Source organism: Orcinus orca, chromosome 6 (genome assembly GCF_937001465.1).
Source record: "Orcinus orca chromosome 6, mOrcOrc1.1, whole genome shotgun sequence".
Taxonomy (NCBI): Eukaryota; Metazoa; Chordata; class Mammalia; order Artiodactyla; family Delphinidae; genus Orcinus; species Orcinus orca.
In genome coordinates this window covers 76655281-76677795 of record NC_064564.1, presented here as the reverse complement: position 1 = coordinate 76677795, position 22515 = coordinate 76655281, and positions in this window count along the sequence as shown.

Genomic DNA, 22515 nt, shown 5'->3' with positions numbered 1-22515 from the left:
TCTGATACGGTTTGGGGTGAGAAGAGGGAAAGCTCCCAATTTCTTTTTTTAAAAAATGTATTTCCACTTCTTTTTAAATCTTTCTCAGTTCGCACATTGGCAATGCATAGCTTTGTTCTTCTAAAAGAATGAATCCAATATTTGTTTACTGCATATTTTAAAGGAGAGTCACAATTGCACAAAATTAAACTGAGGAAGATAGAGTGCTTTGTCCAAATGTCCAAAAGGAAAAAGCCTTCTCAAAATCTATAAATGCTGTGCTCTATAACATCTCTGGTCCTTCATCATTCTAGCTTGCATTCAGCACACTGAATGCTGCTCTGAAGCCACTGTCGGGACACATGCTTTGTTTTTCTGTGATTGTTTAAGAAGCTTCCTGAGTCATTTGTGCTTTTTTTGGGTGAGATCAAATTCTTGAGCAAAGGAGGAAACATTTTCCAGGCTCTTACTGCATTTTACACTTTATTGTCTCATTGAATCTTACAATGTCACTCTACTATGGGTACTGTGATTCAAGGTGAGTTGTCTAGAGCCAACCAACTTGACAAAACAAGGATCTGAACCTAACGCCTTTCAGTTCCCAAACTGTACTCTCTTCCTACTGCACTAGATAACAGCCTATAATAGTTGGTGGCAGAATTTGGGAATAAAAACAGTATCTTCAAAAAATTTTTAACTTTATCTTATTCCAAAAAAAGCATTTGAAGAGGCTACAAAGTTCTGTAGAGAATAACAAAATTTAAAACAATTACAACTACAGCAAGTGGAAAATGAGGTTAACATTGATTTTTAACATATTGCAGAATTCTTCAGGATGTGCAGTGTGACTCAGCTACTTGATCCTATTCATTACCCTTTAACAGATTTCTAAGGAAAGCAGGGGAGGTGACTCGGTTTGGTCTAAATTCACGAGGCTTAGCTGAGCCTATAGATCTCTCGCTCTACCTCCATCTCACCCCTCCCAGGTTTTCTGGCCCCCTCTCCCCATGCTTTTCCTGTTAGAATGTTTATGATCTGGAAATTGACTACAATTGACTGAATTCCAACCTGAATTGACTGCAGTGATTTTAGAAGGTAAGTTAATATGGCTCACAGTTGCACTGTGTTATTTCCATTCATGGATGAGCTGGGCGGGAGATCTTGTCTAGCCCCACACCATTGGTTCTGCTTTCCAAAGCAGCTTCCTAAAGCATGTCTTACAGGTAATAAAGAGGAGCATTAGCATTAGAGATCAGGATTTCCGAGTTCTCAAGTTGCCTCTACTATACCATGCACTGGTAAGCTGTTGTGTTTTTAAATCTTTTCATTTATTTATTTGAGAGGCTGGATTTCGTAAAAGGTAGAAATGGACTACTCCATCTTAATTTTAAAGTATTGAATCTTTCCAGTAGTGGGCTATGTTTTATGCATTGCTTTTTATTTTGTAGGGTCCAGTGCTGACCTTTTATTTCCTTCCTTAGTGGATTCAACATATCAGTCTCCTGAATGATTCCCTCCTAGGGAGACTTAAGTTCTGTCAAACTTTTGACTCCATATGGGATAAGATGGTTTCTGATGAGGCAATTTAAATTTTTAAAAAATTTATAAATGGGATATAGGATTATTCTCATTGAAAAAAGAAACTCAAGGAATATGAAGAGGGAAACCAACTCCTACCCTGATCCCATTTCCCTTCTTAGCGGTCATCCATGGTAAAGTTTAATGTGTTTCTCTTTAAGACTTGTTTTCTATGTATTGTGTAAATAGTTTTTTCATGTAGTTTATGGGCCATGGTTATAACTGTGGCCTCTCATGCATGTAGTGGAGTTTTGACAGTACCCAAGGCGCTAATACTGTCACAAAGACACACTGATGGTATGGCTAGATTATCATCAGTTAATTTAAAATGTGTGTCTCCAGAAATCTCTTGCATTCCTATACACTAACAGTAAAAGATCAGAAAGAGAAATTAAGGAAACAATCCCATTTATCATCATATCAGAAAGAATACAATACCTAGGAATAAACCTACCAAAGGAGGCAAAAGACCTCTACACTGAAAACTATAAGACACTGATGAAAGAAATCGGAGGGCTTCCCTGGTGGCGCAGTGGTTGAGAGACCGCCTGCCGATGCAGGAGACACGGGTTCGTGCCCTGGTCCGGGAAGATCCCACATGCCGTGGAGCGGCTGGGCCCATGAGCCATGGCCGCTGAGCCTGTGCATCCGGAGCCTGTGCTCTGCAATGGGAGAGGCCACAACAGTGAAAGGCCCGCGTACAGCAAAAAGAAAAAAAAAAAAAAGAAATCGGAGATGACACAAACAGATGGAAGGTTATACCATATTCTTAGATTGGAAGAATCAATACTGTCAAAATGACTATACTACCCAAGGCAATCTACAGATTCAATGTAATCCCTATCAAATTACCAATGGCATTTTTCACAGAACTACAACAAAAAATCCTAAAATTTATATGGAAACAAAAAAGACCCCAAATAGCCAAAGCTATCCTGAGAAAGAAAAATGGAGCTGGAGGAATCAGATGTCCTGACTTCAGACTATACTACAAAGCGACAGTAATCAAAGCAGTATGGTACTGGTCCCAAAACAGAAATATAGATCAACAGAACAGGACAGAAAGCCCAGAAATAAACTCACGCAACTATGGTCAATTAATATACGGCAAAGGAGGCAAGAATATACAATGGAGAAAGACAGCCTCTTCAATAAGTGGTGCTGGGAAAACTGGACAGTTACATGTAAAAGAATGAAATTAGAACACTGTTTAACTCCATACACAAAAATAAACTTGAAATGGATCAAATACCTAAATGTAAGGCCAGACACTATAAAACTCTTAGAGGAAAAGACAGGCAGAACACTCTTTGATATAAATCACAGCAATATCTTTTTTGATCCACCTCCTAGAGTGATGAAAATAGAAACAAAAATAAACAAATGGAACCTAACGAAACTTAAAAGCTTCAGCACAGCAAAGGAAACCATAAACAAAAGACAACCACAGAATGGAAGAAAATATTTGCAAACGAAGCAACCAACAAGGGATTAATCTTCAAAATATACAAACAGCTCACACAGCTCTATGCCAAAAAAACAAACAACCAAATCAAAAAATGGGCAGAAGATCTAAGTAGACATTTCTCCAAAGAAATATACAGATGGGCAAAAAACACATGAAAAAATGCTCAACATCACTAATTATCAGAGAAATGCAAATCAAAACTACAATGAGGTATCACCACATACTGGCCAGAATGGCCATCATCAAAAAGTCTACAATAAATGCTGGAGAGGGTGTGGAGAAAAAGGAACCTTCCTAGACTGTTGGTGGGAATGTAAATTGGTCCAACCACTATGGAGAACAGTATGGAGGCTGCTTAAAAATCTAAAAATAGAATTACCATATGATCCAGCAATCCCACTCCTGGGCATATATCCAGAGAAAACCATAATCTGAAAGGATACATGCACCCCAATGTTCATTGCAGCACTATTTACAATAGCCGAGACGTGGACGCAACCTAAATGTCGATCGACAGAGGAATGGATAAAGAAGATGTGGTACATATATACAATGGAATATTACTCAGTCATATAAAAGTATGAAATAATGCCATTTGCAGCAATATGGATGGACCTAGAGATTATCACAGTAAGTGAAGTAGGTCAGAGAAAGACAAATATCATATGGTATCACCCATATGTGGAATCTAATTTTAAAAAAGAAAAGAAAAGAAACAAACGAACTTATTTACAAAACAGAAACAGACTTACAGACATCAAAAAAAACCTTATGGTTACCAAAGGGGAAATGTGGAGGGGAGGGATAAATCAGGAGTTTGTGATGAACACACATACTACTACATATAAGACAGATAACAAACAAGGACCTACTGTATAGCACAGGGAACTCTACTCAATATTCTGTGATAACCTATATGAGAAAAGAATCTAAAATAGAATATATAAGTGAATCACTTTGCTGTACACCTGAAACTAACACATTTAAAAAATACTCCAATACAATTTATAAAATAAAAATAAAACTTAGAATAAAAAAAAATTCAATAAAATTTGTATCTCTCTTCCAGATTACACTGCAAGTCAAATACTTAACATACATTAAGAGTTTACTATACTATTAAATATTATATATAATATAGTATTATATCCAATATATTATAATTAATATATAATATACCCTGTAGTTGTCTTGTGAAGATAAGAATCTTACAATTACATCTTATGTATTACAATTATATATGTATAATAAAACATATCTCATAGTCATTCTGTGAAGATAAGAATGTTATAACACTTTTTAAAACATTAAGCCATTGCTTTAATATCAACCTATAGGATATCGTACAATTTCTGTGATTCTTTCAGAGATCTTCATTTACTAGTAAGCCAGGAGCCTCAAGAAATGGACATGGCCTCTGCAAAGCACTGGCTTGGGAAGCAGTCTGTGGCTCTGCTTTTGTTGGTGCTGCTACAAACTAGTTAATGAGACCTGGGCTCATCACAGAGAAAGGCTTTTCTGGATCTTGTTTTTAAAAGGAGGCGGCCGATTTGGTAAAGTCCGCACTTGATCAAGATGCTGGCCAGGACCTGTGATAGACTTGGCCAGGCTGCCCTTCCCTCTACTCCCCTCAGTCTATCTGCTGCCTGACCAACCCCCTTTCCTTTGTCAGGAATCAGGTACATCTGAAGGAGGACAGTGTAAGAGGTTACACGGTTGCTGTGTGCGAGACAGCATACATATGAGGCACTTAAGGCGGGGGCCCGTTACAGGCAAAATCTCCAATCTAAACAGCAAAATAATCTGCTCACTTCTGTAGTTCCACATTCAAATATCTTTCACACCTCTAAAAATTAAAAAATACCCAAGGGGCCTTTATAGCTCTGTGATCTTAGATCACTTTCTGGGCCTTAGTTTCTTCATCTATAAAATCACAGGGTTAGACTCATTAGAAAACTTCTGAGTCACACTCCTCCCCAATTTTACATGAAACAGATATTTACTGCTTACCTATTATGTTCAAATCTATGGACATACTTTATATGCAGACAATCTCAGGCTTCTTTCCTAGTCATCTGCTAAAGTTTGCCTGAATCGATGCTATCTTTCTCATATGAGTATCTGAAACATCTCAAATGGCGTGACATTTCTCAACTTGCAAAATTATCCAATTTAAGATAATTTGCACCTTTTTACTAACAAAAAGTCGTTTCACCCACAAATGAGGATAATTGGTTGCATTTTGCAAGAGAAACAATAGCAGCTTTTGCCACCTTGTCTGGCTGTTGAAAAATTAAACCCTATGGTACATGAGAGAATTAGATTACTCCTGGAGAAAATATCATTTTCACTGGAAACTGTCTATGCCACTGGTTCCAAATTCTGTCAACTTGCCACCTTCTCAACAGCACATAGAGAAATGGATCAACAATTGTAACACCAAATGGGAAGTTAGAAACTATGTGTAACACCCATGAAATAGGTGACATTTTTGTGGTGGTATTTATTTGTGGCAGGCTGAATAATGGCTCCCAGAATGTCCAGGTCTTAATCCCCAGAAGCTGTGAATGTTGCTTTATATGGCAAATGGAATTTCGCAGATGTGTTTAATCGTGTGTTGGAGAGATTTTCCTGGATGAGCCAGTAATCACAAGTGTCCTTATAAAAGGTGGACAGAGGAGATTTGCTGATGGAAGAGGTAGAGTGATGTGGCCTCAAGCCCAGGAAAGACAAGTAATACCAAGGAATGCAGGCAGCCTCTAGAAGCTGGAATAGGCAAGGAACAGACTTCAGAAGGAACCAACCCTGCCAACACCTTGATTTTAATCCTGTAAGACTAACTTTAGATGTGTGACCTGTATGAGAATAAATTCGTGTTGTTTTAAGCTACTTAGTTTGTGGTAATTTGTTACATCAGAAAGAACAAACAAATGCATTCTTTTTCAGGCTTACTTATTTATTTAACAGTTTGATTTCAGGAGAAAGAGTGACAAGGATCTTTAGGGCCATAAGTAGTCATGTGCCTGAACATTCTTTGGTTGGTAAGGTTTCTCAGGGAAATCTCTTTCCAATACAGTACAGAAGGAGATACTGATAGTGGTTACACACTCTTAGAAACAAGAAGAGTAGGAGGATGGGCAGGTGGACATGAATAAGTCAGCTCAGGCTGCCATAACAAAATTCCATAGGCTGAGTGGCTTAAACAACAGAAATCTCTTTTCTCCCAGTTTTGGAGGCTAGGAAGTCCAATATGAGAGGTCTGGCCAATTAGTTCCTGGGGAGGACTCTCTTCCCAGCTTGTAGTTGGCTGCTATCTTTCTGTGTGTTCCCATGACCTTGTCTTTACGAATATATAGAGAGACACTTGCTCTCTCTCTGCCTCTTCTTAAAAGAACACTAATACCATGTGAAGGGTCCCACCCTTATGATGTCATCTAACCCTAATTACTTTTCAAAGGCATCATCTCCAAATACCATTGCTTTGGTGTTAGGGCTTCAACATATACATTTGGGGGTGGGAATTCACAATTCAGTCTACAGCAGCAGGTAACTATAATAACTATGGAAGTTCTCTCTTTTTGGAAATGTTTATAATGTGGACTGGAAAATATTAAGCAGTTAACATTAATGAATTATTGGAAATTAAAATAGTTATAGCATCTGAGTTTGAGAAGTCTTCCCTCCAAAGATGAAAAATTGAAAATATTTTTTATATTTCATTTGAATTCAGAAGATGCATTTAGAGATAAAACACTACTAGACACACAGCCCTTGTCCACTTCATGTGAACACAAGTTAGGTGTATGGATGCATAACCTCTCTGTAAATGAAGTTGGTTTGGTGATTGCCTTCTGTAAATGCATGTGCTCTTCTTTGGACATAACACATAAGCATGTGAAAATGTACAAATAGAGTGCTCTGTTCCAAAATGATTAACTTGGTCATTGAAGTATTTCTTTAAACCTCAAGAATCCCATGGTTAAAGAAAAAATTGTTAGTAGCTCCTGATAAAAGAATCATCTCTTCCATGGGTACACATAAGTAAAGATGGTAAGAAAGCTTGGATCATGGCTTCCTGCAGAATGGTCTTTGTTAGTAGTATCTCAGTCAGTTTATAGATATACATGAATATAGAGTGTTGTCAGATGAGAGTGAACGCATGAAGTTGTCTTCAGAAAGTCCCGGACTTCCTTTCTCTTATCTAATGATCTCCAGTCACAAGACAGTTCACTGAAGTTCGAACCTTCTGATAGAAAACAAAATTGTATGTAGATTCTTACAGGAACAATTAACAAAGAAAGAAGTATAAAATATTCCCTAAGGCTTAAATACTTTCTTCCAGATAGTCTCTAGTGTAAGGCTATGAAATCTGAGTTGTGTGTGTGAATATATACATTTCAGGTATAAATATTTTATATATCTATATATCTACAGATATAGATATTTCAATGGATCAAAGAAACTGTCTAGCCTTAGCAGAAGGGACATTAGGAAAGATGCCATTTCAGAGATTATAGGGAATCTGGTCAATGTGGAAGGAAAGACAAAGGTCCACTGATGCTGAGAGAGGATTTTTTGCAGCAACAATATACTCTTGGATGAAATGTGGGCCTTTTGAAGGCAATTATTAAACCTCTTTCTCAGAGAGGCTCCACTTGACAACCCCTGCTGCAGACACTTTTCAGGGCTCGTCTATCTTCTCATAGGTATATTGGTGCCTAGCACAGTGTGCATATATTCACAGGAAGTGTTCAGGTGAGCCTCTCAGACCAGCCTCAACTGGGTTAAAATCAGTACTACTCAACAGAAATATAATGTGAGCTACATATATAATTGTAAATTTTTCCATAGCCACATTACCAAAAGAAGGTAAAAAGAAACAGGTGGAATTAATTTTGATAATACAATTTAACACAGTATATCTATCTATATATATATTTTTAAATTTATTTTTATTTTTTTTTTGTGGTACGCGGGCCTCTCACTGTTGTGGCCTCTCCCGTTGCGGAGCACAGGCTCCGGACGCGCAGGCTCAGCAGCCATGGCTCACGGGCCCAGCCACTCCACGGCATGCGGGATCTTCCCGGACCGGGGCACGAATCCGTGTCCCCTGCATCGGCAGGCGGACTCTGAACCACTGTGCCACCAGGAAAGCCCAGGTATATATTTTATACTTCAGACTAGCCAAATTTCAGGAGCTCAGCAGCCACCTGTTGGCTACACACTACCATATCGAGCAGCTGCTCTGGATAAAATACCATAGATATCTGACTTTCCCTTACTAGGTTGCTGGGATATGAGTAGGACATGGATATTTGTCTGTCTTATTGACCAGTGTAGTTCAAGTGCATAGTAGGTACTCACTGAAATGAAAGTGCGCACTTGCTTTTTCAGGTGTGAGAGTTCCTGCTTTGGTTTCTGGGTGTTCCAGGTTTCTCACGCTGTCCCCTGCCTTCCACGTACCCATCCCCCGCCTCCATTCTGCCACTTGGCTCCACACCAAATGTCTCTCATTCATGCTCCACCACTTGTAACTATCATGCCAGCCGCAGCCCAGGCTCTTTCCACTCCATGCTCCTTTCCCCCTTCCCTTTCCTCATGTGACATGCTGCTGTGAGGTTTTGAAAGGCTATTCCCAGAAACTGGCAATCAGATCCCATAGTTAACCATAGGGCACAGATTACCTCTCATTCTAATTTCAGAGAACATCCAGCTGCAGGGTCAGCTCCCTTTTCAGAATATGCTGAGAGGTGCTGGTCAGAAGAACCTGAACTCACATTCCCTCTCTTCCCCCATATAGAAGAAGGCTTATAGGAAGCAAGAAGTCATCGTATAGGAAAGAGAGAATTTATAAAATAGCAACCATCTTCTTGCCCTCTCTTCCTATGTATGTGTCTTGCTATCTTCCTATCCATCTATCTATCTATCATACCATGTAGCACTTATTGTATAATAACGCCTTGCACTGGTAGAGGATTTTATTTTTATCATAACTGTGTACTTTCACATTTGTTATCTCATTTGATCCTCAAAAAAATCTTGTGACCTAACATATTAGTTTTCTTCCTTTCTTTTTTCAGGTTATGAAACTGAAGTCCTTGCATAAGAGCAACTGACATCATTGGTTTAACTATCCCTTCTAGGACTGTATTCCATAGCTCAGGGCTGCACTGTCCAAATTGGTAGCCACTAGCCTCATGTGACTATTTAAAGTTAATTAATATTAGAGAAATGCAAATCAAAACTACAATGAGGTACCACCTCACACTGGTCAGAATGGCCATCATTAAAAAGTCTACAAATAACAATGCTGGAGAGGGTGTGGAGAAAAGGGAACTCTCCTACATTGCTGGTGGGAATGTCAATTGGTGTAGCCACTATAGAAAACAGTATGGCATTTCCTCAAAAAACTAAAAATAGAGCAACCATATGATCCAGCAAGGCCACTCCTGGGCACGTATCTGGACAAAACTATAATTCATAAAGAAATATGGTTGGCTTCCCTGGTGGCACTGTGGTTAAGAATCCACCTGCCAATGCAGGGAACAAAAGTTCGATCCCTGGTCCAGGAAGATCTCACATGCCACGAAGCAACTAAGCCCGTGCACCACAACTACTGAGCCCACGTTGCCACAACTACTGAAGGCTCTGTGCCTAGAGCCCATGCTCTGTAACAAGAGAAGCCATCCAATGAGAAGCCCATGCACCGCAACGAAGAGTAGCCACTGCTCGCCGCAACTAGAGAAAGCCTGCATACAGCAATGAAGACCCAATGCAGCCAAAAATAAATAAATAAATAAACTTATGAAAGAAAAAAGAAACATGCACCCCAGTGTTCACAGCAGTACTATTCACAATAGCCAAGACATGGAAACAACCTAAGTGTCCATCGACAGATGAATGGATTAAGAAGATGTGCTACTTATATACAATGGAATACTGCTTAGCCATAGAAAAGAATGAAATAATGCCATTTGCAGCAACATGGTTGGACCTAGAGATTATCATATTAAGTGAAATAAGCCAGAAAGAGAAAGACAAATACCATACATCACTTATATGTAGAATCTAAATATGACACAAATGAACGTATCTACAAAACAGAAACAGACTCATAGATATAGAGAGCAGATATGTGATTGTCAAGGGTGAGGGAGGGTGGGAGAGGGAAGGATTGGGAGTTTGGGATTAGCAGATGCAAACTATTATATATAGAACAGATAAACAACAAGGTCCTACTGTATAGCATGGGGAACTATATTCAATATCTTGTGATAAACTACAATGGAAAAGAATATATATATGTATAACTGAATCACTTTGCTGTACAGCAGAAATTAACACAACATTGTAAATCAACTATACGGCAATACAATTTAAAAAATAAAGTTAATTAATACCAAATAAAGTGGAAAGTTCAGTTCCTTGGCTCTGATAGTCACATGTAGATAGTGGCTACCCTATCTGACAGCACAGATATAGAGCATTTCTAACATTGTAAAGAGTTCTATTGAAGAGTGCTGGCTTAAAGAGTTAAGGAAAGAGTTTCCTAGCCCTCACCTCCTTCAAAGGATCAACCTTCTCTTGTGTCATCCTGGTTCCTACACTTCCAGCTTCACAATAGAGCTGGCCTGCAGTAGGCATGCCCTGGCCTCCACAGTTTGACACAACCTTCAATCAGATGACATTTTCGATGAATCCCTCATTGTTAAGGCATCACTCACCAGTGAGGAGAAGAAGCCTGGAGCAGTACCAGTCCTCTTTGGATGATGCTGAAGTTGAACCTGAGATTTATAGAATTCACTGAAACTCCATCCAGGCACTAACATCAAGTTTATGTGACAATGTAGACAAAGAGATTGCTCTCTAAGTAGCTGTCTGATTGAGGCTTGGAATTGCTCTTCCAAGATAGTAGCCATAACTAAGAGGGATTTTCAAACTCTATTTCTTCTGCATACTTTGGAGTGGTTTTTCAGAGGAATCAGTATTGACAATAATAAATGTTTACTTCATGTTACAATTATTTCTTTAGCTGAATGGGATCCAAGGAACATAGGGCATAGACAGGCAAAAAAACCCACAAAAACTGTGAAGTAAGCAACCTCATTTCTTCCATAAATATTTATTAAGACAACTATGAGCCAGACCCTATGCTAATTTCTATGAGGATACAAAGAAACATAAGACTTGGTCCCTGTCCTTACGGTGCTTAAAGGTAATTAGGGAGGTTAAAATAATCAGTCATAATAATAGTTTCCCTTTATGGAACACTTATTCCATCCCACAAACTATGCTGACCGCTTTATTTCACTTAAGGCTACTCGCAGTCCTAGGAAGTAAATAACCAGACAACTGTCAAAGCAGAGATAAAATAGGATTTAAGAAGATACCGAGAATCCCAGCCTCTCCTGTGTCTAAGGGTGGAGCTAGCAGGCCTTAGGAACAGACCTCACTATTCAGAATAAAGCCACCTAAGTGGCCACTCAGGTTTATAAATTACAGTGTTACAATTTTTTTTTTTTTACTTGATCAGTACGCCCACTCCTCTAGGTCTTTGGTATACAAAGCTGGTCCTAGGAAGAGATGGCCCAATTTACATAAGAAGTTCAAAGTTCTTCTTCTGAGGAAGGACAAATACCAGCTCCCCTTTCCATATCTTCTCTCTGAGATTTGAATTATGGTGGTCCATCAGGGTGGACTAAGTGGGTCCCAGCCAAGACCCTGTGGTTGGTGACCTGGACCAGAGATAGGTGTCTATGTATCTGGTCAGGGTAAGAGGCCAAAAATTATGCATGGTTGTTAATGGAAATGCCAGGGTCATGGTACCTTTGCTTTGGGGCCCAAATTTTCAGTTTCTACAACAGGGGAAAGCAGGTAAGTGAAGAGATTTATAATAAGTATTAACTGAATAGAGTCTCTGGGGTTATTCAGAAGTAATAGATTTTGCCTACAGATTTTGTTGAACTCAGTGTTTCCCAAAGTTATTTAGTTATTTAGATGGAGAGAGGTAGATAGAGCCAAGATATTTTCTTAAAGGCAAAGTATATAGAACTAAAATACATTCTTGGGTATGGAAAGTAACAGAAAGAGAAACGACAAAAAATAATACCCAAGCTATTTTTACCCAGGGTAATAATACCCTGTTCTGATTTGTGGAACAGGTTACATGGGCATGAAATGTGCTGAGGTAAGCACACTGGAAGAGGGTCAAGTCTGGGGGACAGTGGGGAAGGCAGAATATGTCAATTTTAGAAAGGTTCTACTGAACTGTGTTTGAAACATCCAATAGAAGTGTTAAGTAGGCAGTTGGCTAGTCGGGTTGGGGATGGGGAGAGGTGTGGACTTGAGATAGAATCTTAGAGGATATTTGCCTGTAGGTGGAGACGGAAGCTATGGGAGTATAAGAGAGCTTAGGGAAAGAATATAACTTAAGAAGAAAAGAGGGGCCAGAGATGAGGACCTTGGAGGAACTCTAATAAAAAACCTGACCTTGGAGAATATGCAAGCAACAGAGTCTGAGAAGGAATGGTCTGAACAGGACAGGATGTCTTCAAAGCAAAGAGTGGAGGAGTATTTTCAAACAATGAAGATAGCAAACAATATGATATCAAAGATGGTTTCTAGCTCTGAAATTTTATGCTTCAGTATTTTAGAAAATAGTATGAAAATTTCTACTCTATAGTTGTGTTTTGAATATCACTCAGCACAATGAATGTAGATAGTCAAGAAACACCTTGATATTTGACATTTGTAGTTTGACATTTGCATAGTGCTTCCACATACGCTATTATCTTGGCCCTCACACATCTGAGGAAGAATGAGGAATATTTCTTTAAGTTATTTCCCAATAAGAAACTGAAGTTCAGAAAATGAAGTGTTTTGCCTAAGGTTATGTAACTAGGAGAGATATCCTGATTTCTTGGCCAATTAATTTTCTTTCTCTTCTACACCATTTCTTCATATATAGTGTAGTATTAAATTGCACCCAGTCTCTTTTGAAATTTAAGGAATTGTAACTGTTTGACATGTATATATTTGTATATATTTCTAAAGCTCATAGCTTACCAATCTTAAAGCTGAATTGGAGTGGGGCTGAAAATAAAATTTTAAAAATCATTATCTAAAATCAAGAGATTCACCTGTATTATATAAAATCAAGAAATTCACCTGGATTAAAATAACTATTTTTTTAACTTTTTAAAAAAATTTATTTATTCGGCTGAGTCAGGTCTTAGTTGTGGCATGTGGGATCTTTTGTTGCCTCGAGGAGGCTTCTCTCTAGTTGTGGCGCGAGGGCTCAGTTGCCCCGTGGCATGTGGGATCTTAGTTCCTCCACCAGGGATCGAACCCGGATCCCCTGTGTTGGAAGGCAGATTCTTAACCACTGGACCACCAGGGAAGTCCCAACTATTTTTTTTTTTTTTAAAGAATAGTCTCTTTTTACATATACTACTGATCAGTTCAGTACTTTCATTCTGTTAATTTATTGCCATGGAAATATGTGCCAGGTTATAAGCTGTTAGACCAAACCTACAGTTGTTCAATGCTGAGTTCCCCATTGAAGATGACTGCAATCAATGTAACCAACTGAAATTTTGATTTATGGCACTAATTTAGTAACTAATTTTGAACTCAAAGCCAATCTCATAGGTAAATAAAATAGTAAAACAAGTTTTTCCTACAGGAAAAAAATGCTTGCTAAGATTGGCAACAAAAGTGAATGCAACATACATAAAAATCAATAGTGGTTTAAGAAATAATTCTCTTGGCTTTAATCATAATCTGTTAAAGGCATTGCAAGAAACTCTGCTCAGAAGGTATTGAGGAGAACAACTTAGTCAAGAGAATAATAAGCTACCACTTACATCAAATGTTGTACATACTATCTTGGAAGCCAGTTCAGTTCATTAAAACAAAAGAAAACAAAATGAATAAGCTGCCATCTTTATTTCAGAAATTGATGATTAAATAAAGCTGTGAAATTTTACTCATATTGTATAACAACTGTCTGGGACTTCAAAATATTTTGAAATTTCATATCTTGAAATTTATTTTTCTTTAGTTTTCCTTGGGTGACTTTATAGTCACCAAATGATACTCCCTCCCCTCCAGCCTGATAGCATAGCATTTCCTCCCACTCTTCCCTTCTCCTTCCATTCCAACACTCACAGCTGCCTTGGAACACCCCTCTCCCTTGCCCCCAACACACTGCTTTCAGAATTTAGCATGAGCTTATTATGCTGTCTGCTTCCTTGTTCACACACAGACTAATTAGAAGTAATCTCCTCTCTTTCGAGTCCACCTGGACTGGCAATGTTTTATGTTGGGTTTTTTTTAAATCTAATTAATTTTTTTATACAGTAGGTTCTTATTAATCATCAATTTTATACACATCAGTGTACACATGTCAATCCCAATCACCCAATTCATCACACCAACACCCGCACCCCCCTGTGGCTTTCCCCGCTTGGTGTCCATACATTTGTTCTCTATATCTGTGTCTCAATTTCTGTCCTACAAACCGGTTCATCTGTACCATTCATATATGCATTAATATACAATATTTGTTTTTCTCTTTCTGACTTACTTCACTCTGTATGACAGTCTCTAGATCCATCCACGTCTCAACAAATGACTCAATTTGCTCCTTTTTATGGCTGAGTAATATTCCATTGTATATATGTGCCACATCTTCTTTAATCATTCGCCTGTTGATGGGCTTTTAGGTTGCTTCCATGACCTGGCTATTGTAAATAGTGCTGCAATGAATATTGGGGTGCATGTGTCTTTTTGAATTATGGTTTTCTCTGGGTACATGCCCAGTAGTGGGATTGCTAGATCATATGGTAATTCTATTTTTAGATTTTTAAGGAACCTCCATACTGTTCTCCATAGTGGCTGTATCAATTTACATTCCCACCAACAGTGCAAGAGGGTTCCCTTTACTCCACACGCTCTCCAGCATTTGTTGTTTGTACATTTGCTGATGATGCCCATTCTAACTGATGTGAGGTGATACCTCATTGTAGTTTTGATTTGCATTGCTCTAATAATTAGTGATGTTGAGCAGCTTTTCATGTGCTTCTTGGCAATCTGTATGTCTTCTTTGGAGAAATGTCTATTTAGGTCTTCTGCCCATTTTTGGATTGGGTTGTTTGTTTTTTTAATATTGAGCTGCATGAGCTGTTTATATATTTTGGAGATTAATCTTTTGTCCATTAATTCATTGGCAAATATTTTCTCTCATTCTGAGGGTTGTCTCTTCATCTTGTTTATGGTTTCCTTTGCTGTGCAAAAGCTTTGAAGTTTCATTAGGTCCCACTTGTTTATTTTTGTTTTTATTTCCATTACTCTAGGAGGTGGGTCAAAAAAGATCTTGCTCTGATATATGTCAAAGAGTGTTCTTGCTATGTTTTTCTCTAAGAGTTTTATAGTGTCCTGTCTTACATTTAGGTCTTCAATCCATTTTGAGTTTATTTTTGTGTATGGTGTTAGGGAGTGTTGTAATTTCATTCTTTTACATATACCTGTCCAGTTTTCCCAGCACCACTTATTGAAGAGACTGTCTTTTCTCCATTGTATATCTTTCCTCCATTGTCATAGATTAGTTGACCATAGATGCGTGGGTTTATCTCTGGGCTTTCTATCTTGTTCCATGGATCTATGTTTCTGTTTTTGTGCCAGTACCATATTGGCTTGATTACTGTAGCTTTGTAGTATAGTCTGAAGACACGGAGTCAGATTCCTCCAGCTCCGTTTTATTCCCTCAAGACTGCTTTGGCTATTCGGAGTCTTTTATGTCTCCATACAAATTTTAAGATTTTTTGTTCTAATTCCGCAAAAAATGCCATTGGTAATTTGATAGGGATTGCATTGAATATGTAGATTGCTTTGGGTAGTACAGTCATTTTCACAATACTGATTCTTCCAGTCCAAAAACGTGTTATATCTCTCCATCTGTTGGTATCATCTTTAATTTCTTTCATCAGTGTCTTATAGTTTTCTGCATACAGATCTTTTGTCTGCCTAGGTAGGTTTATTCCTAGGTATTTTATTCTTTTAGTTGCAATGGTAAATGGGAGTGTTTCCTTAATTTCCCTTTCAGATTTTTCATCATTAGTGTACAGGAATGCAAGAGATTTCTGTGCATTAATTTTATATCCTTCAACTTTACCAAATTCATTGATTAGCTCTGGCAGTTTTCTGGTGGCATCTTTAGGATTCTCTATGTATAGTATCATGTCATCTGCAAACAGTGGCAGTTTTACTTCTTCTTTTCCAATTTGTACTCCTTTCATTTCTTTTTCTTCCCTGATTGCCATGGCTAGGACTTCCAAAACTATGTTGAATAATAGTGGTGAGAGTGGACATCCTTGTCCTGTTCCTGATCTTAGAGGAAATGCTCTCAGTTTTTCACTGAAAATGAATGAAGTTTGCTGTGGGCTTGTCGTACATGGCCTTTATTATATTGAGGTAGGTTCCCTCTATGCCCACTTTCTGGAGAGTTTTAACATAAATGGGTGTTGAATTTTGTTAAAAGCTTTTTCTGCATCTATTGAGATGATCCCATGGTTTTCATTCTTCAATTTGTTAATATGGTGTATCACATTGTTTGCTTTGCATATATTGAAGAATCCTTGCCTCCCTGGGATAAATCCCACTTGATCATGCTGTGTGATCCTTTTAATGTGTTGTTGGATTCTGTTTGCTAGTATTTTGCTGAGGATTTTTGCATCTATATTCATGAGTGATATTGGTGTGTAATCTTCATTTTTGGTAGTATCTTTGCCTGATTTTGGTATCAGGGTGATGGTGGCTTCATAGAATGAGTTTGGGAGTGTTCCTTCCTCTGCAATTTTTTGGAAGAGTTTGAGAAGGATAGGTGTTAGCTCTTCTGTAAATGTTTGATAGAATTTACCTGTGAAGCCATCTGGTCCAGGACTTTTGTTTGTTGGAAGATTTTTAATCACAGTTTCAATTTCATTACTTGTGATTGGTCTGTTCATATTTTCTATTTCTTCCTGGTTCAGTCTTGGAAGGTTATACCGTTCTAAGAATTTGTCCATTTCTTCCAGGTTGCCCATTTTATTGGCATAGACTTGCTTGTAGTAGCCTCTTAGGATGCTTTGTATTTCTGCGGTGTCTGTTGCAACTTCTCCTTTTTTGTTTCTAACTTTATTGATTTGAGTCCTCTCCCTCTTTTTCGGGATGAGTCTGGCTAATGGTTTATCAATTTTGCTTATCTTCTCAAAGAACCAGCTTTTAGTTTTATTGATCTTTGCTATTGTTTTCATTGTTTGTATTTCATTTATTTCTGCTATGATCTTTATGATTTCTTTCCTTCTACTAACTTTGGGTTTTGTTTGTTCTTCTTTCTCTAGTTCCTTTAGGTGTAAGGTTAGATTGTTTATTTGAGATTTTTCTTGTTTCTTGAGGTAGGCTTGTATAGCTATAAACTTCCCTCTTAGAACTGCTTTTGCTGCATCCCATAGGTTTTGGATCATTGTGTTTTCATTGTCATTTGTCTCTAGGTATTCTCTGATTTCCTCTTTGATTTCTTCAGTGATCTCTTCCTTATTTAGTAATGTATTGTTTAGCCTCCATGCATTTGTGTTTTTTACGTTTTTCCCCCTGTAATTGATTTCTAATCTCATAGCGTTGTGGTCAGAAAAGATGCTTGATATGATTTCAATTTTCTTAAATTTACTGTGGCTTGATTTGTGACCCAAGATGTGATCTATCCTGGAGAATGTTCCATGCGCACTTCAGAAGAAAGTGTAATCTGCTGTTTGTGGATGGAATGTCCTATAAATATCCATTAAATCTGGTCTATTGTGTCATTTAAAGCTTCTGTTTCCTTATTTATTTTCATTTTGGATGATATATCCTTTGATGTAAATGAGGTGTTAAAGTCCCCCACTATTATTGTGTTACTGTCAATTTCCTCTTTTAGAGTTGTTAGCAGTTGCCCTATGTATTGAGGTGCTTCTATGTTGGGTGCATATATACTTATAATTGTTATATATTCTTCTTGGATTGATCCCTTGATCATTATGTAGTGTCCTTCCTTGTTTCTTGTAACATTCTTTATTTTAAAGTCTATTTTATCTGATATGAGTATTGCTACTCCAGCTTTCTTCTGATTTCCATTTGCATGGAATATCTTTTTTCATCCCCTCACTTTCAGTCTGTATGTGTCCCTAGGTCTGAAGTGGGTCTCTTGTAGACAGCATATAGATCAGTCTTGTTTTTGTATCCATTCAGCGAGCCTGTGTCTTTTGGTTGGAGCATTTAATCCATTCACGTTTAAGGTAGTTATCAATATGTATGTTCCTATGACCATTTTCTTAATTGTTTTGGGTTTGTTTTTGTAGGTCCTTTTCTTCTCTTGTGTTTCCCACTTAGAGAAGTTCCTTTAGCATTTGTTGTAGAGCTGGTTTGGTATTGCTGAATTCTCTTAGCTTTTGCTTGTATGTAAAGCTTTTGATTTCTCCATCGAATCTGAATGAGATCCTTGCTGGATAGAGTAATCTTGGTTGTATGTTCTTTCCTTTCATCACTTTAAGTATATCATGCCACTCCCTTCTGGCTTGTAGAGTTTCTGCTGAGAAATCAGCTGTTAACCTTATGGGAGTTCCCTTGTATATTATTTGTCATTTTTCCCTTTTTGCTTTCAATAATTTTTCTTTGTCTTTAATTTTTTGCCAATTTGATTACCATGTGTCTCGGTGTGTTTCTCTTTGCATTTATCCTGTATGAGACTCGCTGCGCTTCCTGGACTTGGGTGGCTATTTCGTTTCCCATGTTAGGGAAGTTTTCGACTATAATCTCTTCAAATATTTTCTCGGGTCCTTTCTCTCTCTCTTCTCCTTCTGGGACCCCTATAATGCGAATGTTTTTGTGTTTAATGGTGTCTCAGAGGTCTCTTAGGCTGTCTTCATCTCTTTTCATTCTCTTTTCTTTATTCTATTCCACCGCAGTGAATTCCACCATTCTTTTTCCAAGTCACTTATCCGTTTTTTGCCTCAGTTATTCTGCTGTTGATTCCTTCTAGTGTAGTTTTCATTTCAGTTATTGTATTGTTCATCTCTGTTCGTTTGTTCTTTAATTCTTCTAGGTCTTTGTTAAACATTTCTTGCATCTTCTCGATCTTAGCATCCATTCTTTTCCTGAGGTCCTGGATCATCTTCACTATCATTATTCTGAATTCTTTTTCTGGAAGGTTGCCTATCTCCACTTCATTTAGCTGTTTTTCTGGGGGTTTATCATTTTCTTTCATCTGGTACATAGCCCTCTGCCTTTTCATCTTGCCTATCTTTCTGTGAATGTGGTTTTTTCAATGTTTTATGTTCTTATTTATTTTCTCAGGAGCTTTTTTCCCCCTCTGATTACCAAATAACATCCTTTGCACAAAATCCAAATAATACAGAAATGTAAAAATCAGAGGGTGATAATGCTCTATAACCTCACCATCATGGCCACTGTTTTATAAGTATACAAAAATATGTACTTTATTTTGAGTGTATTTATATTTTACATGGCTTTTGGCTACATTTTCTCTTCTAAAACTTACTTTTTTTTCAATTATATTATATTGATTAGCTTTTTCGTTCTCTATTTCACATAGAAGCTACATAAAACTTTGTTAACAACTGCAGAGAACTCTGTTGCGTGCACGAACTCAATATAATCCCCATGTTATGCTTGTGACACCTGAGAGGGCATATAAACACAATGACAGAAGGAAAGCTACAGGGTCTAAAGTCGATTAAAACAGGGGTCAGGAAACTTTTTTGTAAAGGACGGATAGTAAATATTTTAGGCTTTGGGGACCATATTGTGTCAGTTACAACTACAGTGTTCCCTTGGTATCCTAGGAGGATTGGTTCCAGGATACCCTGCGGATAACAAAATCCTCGGATGCTCAAGTCCCTTATATAAGATAGCTTAGTATTTGCATGTAATCTAAGTACATCCTCCCATATATTTTATCATCTCTGGGTTACTTATAATATCTAATAAATGTAAATGCTATGTAAATAGTTGTTGGTGCACAGCAAATTCAAGTTCTGCTTCTCAGAACTTTCTGGATTTTTTTTCTAATATTTTCAATCCAAGGTTGTTTGAATCCAAGGATGTGGAACCTGTGGATACCTGAGGGCCAACTGTAATTAACTCTGCTCTTGTGGTGCTAGTATAGCCATTGACAATACATAAATGAATGAATGGAGCTGCGTTCCAGTAAAACTTTATTTACAAAAGCAAGCAGTGGGGCAGATTTGCCCCGGGTCATACTTTTCCAACTCTAGTATAAATCACTGTTTTTCCTATTGTGTCAGTCTGTTCAGAGTCCTCCTCTGCTGGGCATTTGGAGTCACTCTCTTTCTGGTCTCCCTCTTTTCTTTCTCCTCCATATTCCTCTTAGACTTACATATTCCTTTGCTCTGTTGCCAGGGCCTCCAGCTCCATCCTAAAGTGGTAGGTTCAGATCTGGAGGTTCTGTCATAGCTGTAAAAGTCCTTCAGATTTTTCAAAGCGAACCATCTATAAGACAAACAATGTCTTGCTAATATTGATTGTTTCTCTAAGCATAACTTCCTTAAAATATTGATGCTGTGGCCGTTTAAGAAAAAATTTGTTGACCTCTGTTTTTTGTCTACCTTTGGACTCAGAACTGTTCCATTTTCACAGAGGAATTCCCTTGTGTCACCCCTTTTTAGTGGCACACACACCCTTGCTCTTGTCTCTGTCCCCTGGCAACCACTAATCTATTCTCCATCTCTACAGTATACAATCCTGTGTTTTCCTATCTTTGCATCCACATGACTTAGTATAAGTGCCTGGCACTCAAGTATTGAATAAATATTTGCCGAATGAATGAATGGAAACATGTTAAATGCTCCCTTTTAAAGTTGAAGACAAAAAATAGAATATTTCATATTCATTAATAAAATTCTGATTGTTCATAAATTATGATTAAGGTTACAAAATAATTAAAATCATTTATATTAACACTTTAAAAAATAATGTTTTCTGAGGGTATAAATGAAGTCCACAGAATAGTGAGCAAGATGAGGTTAAAACATAGCAATGACCTCCCTCGAGAGCTTGTTAATTGTGTTACACAGGAAGTGTTATCCTGGCACTTCACAATGGGCAATTTCTCAGCTCATGCACTAATCAGGAAGTGACTGTGACCAAAGGAGTTTAAAAGGCCCACCCTTTCCTGTACCACTGCAGAGACAACTGGAGCAGGTCTTTGAAGAGAGATTAGACCAAGTCCAAAAGCCTAGATGTTCACTGTCATTTCTGGAGTCAAATATTCCAGGGGTCCTCAAGGATAGAGATTTCATAGAGGAAACCTCGGGCAAGTTGATAAGTATGTCACATCTCACACAAACCGCAAAAACCACATAGAAGACCATTAGCTGAACCTAAACCCTTCAAGAAGAAAATGGACTAGGCCAGCAGTCCTCAAATTGGGGTACACAAAGATTTTCCAAGGGTTTTGCAGGCACAGATTTAGATGTTAAATTTTAGGCTTTCAACATCCATATATGCACTTTCCTAAAATTTCAGTAGCTGAAATTGAGTCTGAGTTCACAATAGCTTTTCTCTCAGTTGACAAAACAAAGGCATTTCTTCTCATTCATCCAAAAATCTTTCCTGATATATAGAAATCTCAAGAGTGCCAACTAAAGGAGGAGGCTTGCTAAGGATGGATCAAGTCCCCATTACCTGGTAAGATGTCCTGTCTTATACATACTGCATCACTCTTAAGGGTGAAGCTTGTTCTTGGAAAGTGGCTATGTTTGTCCTTGTTGGCACACTCAGAAGTCAGATATATGATAGAGTATGGTAGTAGTGATAAATTTATTTAAGTCCCTGACTATTGAGATTGTGTAACTCTGAGGGAAGGTCCCATAAGAGCAAAGCAAAGTGGTAGAAAATATTGAACACTGCAAACAGCTTTAAAAAATATCTAAATACAAATTCATTTCAACTACTCAGCATATTTATTCTTAGACATATATAGTTAGCTGAGAACAAAAAGCACCTTCTAACAGCCGAAGCAGTATAGATTGGCGTTATGGATTCTTTTAAATAGAACTAGGATATTTCCCAGCACTATCTAGATTTTTAAGACACAGTGGGTAAAACCCATGGATGAAACTTCTGTGTGATTTCTTTAAAATTCTGATGTGTTATTTAATGGTAATTATTACTTTATCAAAAATATGTTTCAAAATGTTTATTTCAAATATAGTAAACTATTTTATCTCATGTAATATTTAGAATTTCCATTTCCTATTAACAAAAAAGAGGCTAGCCAGTTATCGAATTTTTAGCAGGATATGCTTTTTCATTAAATACATAAGTAAAGTTTGATTATAATGTCTAATGGATAAGTAGAGTTATTTCTGATTTTTTAAGTGTGATTCTTATTACTCCTAAAAGCCAAGGGTCAAAATATATTTACTGAATTTCAT